This window comes from Nicotiana tomentosiformis, chromosome 9 (assembly GCF_000390325.3).
Source record: "Nicotiana tomentosiformis chromosome 9, ASM39032v3, whole genome shotgun sequence".
Classification (NCBI taxonomy): domain Eukaryota; kingdom Viridiplantae; phylum Streptophyta; class Magnoliopsida; order Solanales; family Solanaceae; genus Nicotiana; species Nicotiana tomentosiformis.
Genome location: NC_090820.1, coordinates 59,791,321 through 59,797,163, shown reverse-complemented (window position 1 = coordinate 59,797,163; position 5,843 = coordinate 59,791,321). Strand labels below are relative to the sequence as shown.

At 37.3% G+C, this 5,843-nt stretch overlaps 1 long non-coding RNA gene across 1 annotated transcript; it reads left to right on the top strand.

Annotated features, from left to right (window-relative positions):
* Positions 1–4,015: 4,015 nt before the first annotated feature.
* Positions 4,016–5,356, top strand: LOC138899558 (uncharacterized). Its single transcript, XR_011411263.1, has 2 exons — positions 4,016–4,445; positions 5,102–5,356. It is a non-coding gene; the product is annotated as an uncharacterized lncRNA (long non-coding RNA).
* Positions 5,357–5,843: the final 487 nt, after the last annotated feature.

Genomic DNA, 5,843 nt, shown 5'->3' with positions numbered 1-5,843 from the left:
ACCACATAATAGTTATGCGGACCGCATAGTGACCGCATACACAGACTGTTCTTTTGGCTATTTTGTAACCAATTATGCGACCGATATGCGGTCCGCATATCGGTAATGCGATCGCATACCTTGTTCTGGAGCTCCATTTTTGGGTTTTTAAAACTCGACCCTATTTCGTTAAATACACTCTTTGGGCCATTTTGAGACATAATCTGATATTTTAGAGTGAGAGAGAGTGCCCTAGAGTGAGAAGGTGTTCTTCAATAATTTGTTTTCAATTCTTGCTCAAGTTTTGGAAGATTAAGAAGGGAAGCTCCCTCGGTATTCATCCTAGAGGTAATATTCTACACCCTAAACCCTAATTTTGATTTTTTTTGAAAATAGGTAACTATCAAGATAAGTTTTGGGCATGAGAGTTGTTTATTTTACATGCATGTGCTATCAAAGGGTGTAGGAAGATTGTTGAGCTAAAATGGTAAAGATTGGGTTATGGGATGATGGAATTCTCCATAAAAGGACCTTGGAACCTTAATGCACACTTAGTGTTTGATAAAATGCTCAAGTGAGCTAGAACCATGATCATCTTCCTAATTTTGGTGCAATTTGTTATATTTCTAAAATAGATTGAAGTTGCTAAAAATTTCGGAACATTTAGAGTGTAAGGAAGCTCATGTGAGGTATGTTGGCAAAACTCTTCTCTTAGAATTGAATCCCACGATATTCATGTAAATTATGTAAGTCACGAGTGATTCATTATGAAACTAGATATTCCGAATAAGATTGGGTTGAAAGGTATATGTTCAAGAAGCATCCCAAATGCTTTATTCATGTTATGTTACCAATTGAGGATGTGTTAAAATATGGGCTTGCATTAATAATGTTTCGACTCTAAGTCAAGTTCAAATGAAGGCTATTATGCTAGATTTTATGAAATATATCTATGTGCCTTAGACTCTAAATTGCTCACATGTGTACTACACACCTTGATTTGAATTGTATTTGTTGTTGATGATGATAATGATGTTTAGCCACGATAGGTGCCACTTTCTTATGGAGTGCATACAATGTTGTTGTGAGACTGTTGTTACAAGACCATTTCCTCTTTAGGTCACTGTACTTAGGTTGAAGCCTTCTTCCTTATTTCCTCAGCTAGTCTTTTGTTGTAGTACTTAAGGAGGACCCTCTGACTCTTGTAAAGCTGCGAGCTTATCACATCGTATACTTGACGGAATTTTTGATGTTCTTCCCCGCCTATAATTATCCGTAGTTACATATTTCCACGCCCTTATGCTTGTAGGGTTGCTTCTGAACGAATATTTTGACTGTCTTCCCAGTGGCATTCCCTTTTATTTTCATAATACTCATACGGTACCTTTAACTACCCCAACTCCTATCTGAATATATCTCAAGGATCACGATGTCATTTCTGCGAGACTCAATTCCCCATGTTGGGGTTTACTATGTTCATCTTGCACAATCTGTTGATTTGTCTGTATCTTCTTATCTAGCCATAACTAGGCTCTTCCTGGATCAACTACTAACTACTCGTTGGCCCATTCTTATATCAATATTTCGCGTAATATTTCTTGGGTTATTTCCTTTGTCTTAACTTACGTCTCGCATAGGCTTCTTCTCTATCAGTAACATCTCGGGTAGGAACCCTTACTTTCTTTCCCTGACGTCGTGTTTGCATAATGTTCTAGAATCATAGCATATCTGTAGGATTTGGATAAGTGCAATCTCATTCCTTTCTCATTTTTATTGCATTCTTCCTTTACTATTCCATAGTTACTAGAACCACTTAATTCTGACTTAATGCCACATCACTCTATATTCCCCCATTTAGGGAAGTACTAAGATTTAGCGCTACGATGATCTACCTATATATGTTTTACCTCTTCATCTTTGGCGTCCATTCACATCATCGATGACCCTTACTCGCCTTACGGTAATCCTTCTGTACCAAGGATAACAAAATTTCTTACTTGCGAGGGTGACACTTAGTATAACTGGCACACACAGTCCCTTAAGCTTAACTTTGGTCACATTGCTTGCTTTAGGAAAGTGTCTTCCTGAATGACCATTCTCTGAATTTCTCATGAATCTTCTTCTGTCATCCATTCTATTATCGCCGGAACGTAATCTCTGAAATTCTCATGATGCCGACTATTATCAAATCACTTAATCCCTAATTCATGTTTAGTTTATCTTGTTCACGAGCCCATACTAATTTCTATTACTCCGGGATCTAACTTTTCCTTCTTGTAGTCGCGTTGGAGTCACAAACTTATTTCTCGAAATGAGGATATGACTTTATGGCCTATACTCTTTTGTTGTCTCAAGGCCTGCCACCTCTCGTCTTTTCTTTCACTTGACTATAGACTCTGTAATATTGTTATTTGTTTTTGATATACCGCTGTTATCCATGTATCACATCTTACTCATAATGCTTCATTAACTCTCTTCTTATTTCCCTGCTAATATTTTTGTCTATTACTTTATTTTGAAAACTTCAACAAGACATTCTTTTTCTTTTAGCTCCCCTCGCTCCATCTACTGGCTCTTCGGCTTGCCTAATATTCTCTCTTTACTAGGGACAGGAGCCACACTAAGATAATATTTATCCCTTCCAGGCTTCCAGTGCCTATCTTTGTAGTACTCATGTCTAGCTGTACTATTTTAGAGTGCACCATCTAGGTGTCTCACAAGGAGACCTATTAGCACATTTGCAATATCCTTCGGGAATGTCAACTAATGCAAACAATCCATCCACCATTTTGGGTTACCCTAACCCCAGCTAGAACCTGATATCATGCCTTCTCTTATACTACTTCTGTTAGCCCCCATAGGGCATAAATGAGATGGGTGTGGCCGATTGAACATACCTCTGCTACAGTTGAAGGTAACTCAAAATGCTTATATCTCCCTTCCTGAATGTTAAATAATGATAATATTCACTAGCTGGGTACCTCGTATCCTTTTTCATCTTGCTTCTTTTACTTGTTGAAATTTGTATCTGTCTTCTGAATCTCTCATTGCCTTTCACCATAGGGGTGGATAGATATCCTTTCCTTAAGGCTCCTTATCAAGAGGCTTACACATCTTAATACTCACATGATCTACTAAAGACATGAGTAAGGATAAGAAAGGGAGAGTGAGGAGATGGCAAAAATGGATAAGTCCTCGGGATTATGCCCGTGAAAATAAGAGAGCTGATGATTTCTCTAAGTTATGGAAAGTTCAGTATAGCCTGAATGAACTCAAAGGAGTCTAAGACTAATAGCATTTAGAAGAGATGGAATGATGCCCTGACCTTTGGCATTATTCTTAGAACAGTTGCCTAGATGGCAAGGAGAGTACTAAAGTATTCGCAAGAGCTATAGGTTATGATAATGATAAGTGCATCAGTCAACATTCGAGGACGAATGTTCCAAAGGGGGAAATGATGGTACACCCCATATTTTCGTACGTGAAAGTACGCCATAAGTAAATTGATGGAAGCTTGAAAATGAGATATTACATCCCGCATTTTCGTATGTTAAAGTTTTATCGTAAGTTAATCGACGTAAGTTCAGGAATGGGATTATTTTGAGATTATAAATATTATACTATTTCAAGAAAGTGATAAGTAAATTCATGAAGGTGAGAGGGTAAGCGAATCGAAGAAAATGAGTTTCGCCGAAGTTTGACATTTTGAGATAAAATATGATCCAAGCTATAATACCCGTATTTATGGACTGGTACCATACAATGTACCACATGACCATGATAGTATGATGTATAAAGTGTGTTAAAAGTGAGTAGTATTTTAAGTAATTTGAGATAATTCCTAATTATGTGGGTAATTGGTTAATTATTGGATTTGCGGATAAGTATTTAAGTGAATATTATTGGATAATTATAAGGGGGCAATTATACACGTGGGGGTATGTAAGTGTGGCAACAAATTGCCAACTAATCAAGACTAAAGGAGGTGGTGGCAAAAAATAAATCAAACATGGATGTTGCGGGACCAACTATTGTAAACAAATACATTTTTCAATGATGGAAGTTGGATGCATGAATTGATGCATCAAAATGACTCCAGCAACATTAATGAATCTCCCAAATCAAAGTTAGAAGGAATCTTGGCTAATCCATTAAATTCTCAAATTCACAAATATATGGACTGGAAAACGTGATTTTCTTCAGCAAGAAAAGCCATCCAAAATTGTGATCAAATTCACCAAAATGGAGGCGTTCTACATCTACAATTGTAACGGATCTCCAGCCAAGAAATCTTCATACGAAATTATACTACGTAATGTTATAGCAACGAGATTTTTGCGATTCTAAGGGAGTACGGTGCAATCTTTCTCAAGAATATCATATGGATTTTTCCCTAATTCGATCCGTTGTTACGTGTTCGTCGCAAAAGTCGTGTGTTAGATGCATTATCAAGAGAATCGGTCCAGGTATATTAAGGCTATCCCTTCTTTATTTTTTGGCATGATCAATACGATACAAACAAAACGAGCAAATGCACAATTTCTATAAATAACTCTATTCATAGAAGTACTAGGGGTGTCTATATTCTTGATTCCCCATGTGAATTATTATTATATCTTCTATTCATGGGTCTCAGAAAAATACATATTTGATAAAGTTTATCCGAAAGGCATATTGATTTTATGACATTCTGAGAAATCTTATTAATGTATTTCTTATGCATTTCATGCATTTATACATGTACATTGACCCATGACTAGATGGCATTATATACGCGTATATTATATGTATATGGGATATGGAAAAAGGTTATGGCGTTATATACGCACCACCACCTGATCAGCTGGTAAACGTTGATGATTTGCCCACAGTATGATGGGATGCACTCAGAGGCTTGATGATGTTATGAACGCATATACCTAAGCATGGTATGACATTTATACGCATATGCATGGCATTGTAAATATTAATGAATCACTAGCTATTCAGACTTACATGTTGAGTCTTTTACTCCATGTTTCTCTCATGTCTATTATATACTAATGTTCATTCCTTACATACTCGGTACATTATTTGTACTGACGTTCCTTTTGCCTGGGGACGCTGCGTTTCATGCCCGCAGGTCCCGATAGATAAGTCGAGAGTCCTCCAAATAGGCTATCAGCTCAGCGGAAGGTGTTGGTGCGCTCCATTTTCTCCAGAGTTGCTTGTTTGGTTAGTATGATTTAGACGTGTATTGTTTGGTATGGCGGGGCTCTGTCCCGACCTTTATGATAATTATGTATTCTTAGAGGCTTGTAGACAGATGTCATGTACATAAAAGATTGTATGGCCTTGTCGGCCTATGTTCAGTGTACGAGTGGTTATTTTGGTCTTATAGGCCCGTATGTCTTATGTATAAGTTGGTATTACATGTTGTATTCTACTTATCTCACGACAGCCTCTCCGACTCAATTATCTATGATAGTATAATGCGAAAAGATACGTTATGTTGGTACTCGGTTGAGTAAGGTACCGGGTGCCCGTCGCGGCCCATCGGTTTGGGTCGTGACAAATACCCGATATTTATGGATTAGTACAATACAAGGTACCACATGACCATGATAGTAATGTGTATAAAGTGTGTTAAAAGTGAATAGTATTTTAAGTAATTTGGGAAAATTATTAATTGTGGGTAATTGGTTCATTATTGGGTAATGGGATATTACCTAATTAATTAAGAAATTATTGGGTAAAGATTAAACCCCCCAACGTGGCAGCACCCCCATCCCATTTAAGTGACTCTTAAGTCTTGCATAGATGGCATATTTTGAGGAATAAGGTGGCTTCGTCATCTATTAAGTGGGCCACACCCACTAAAGGCT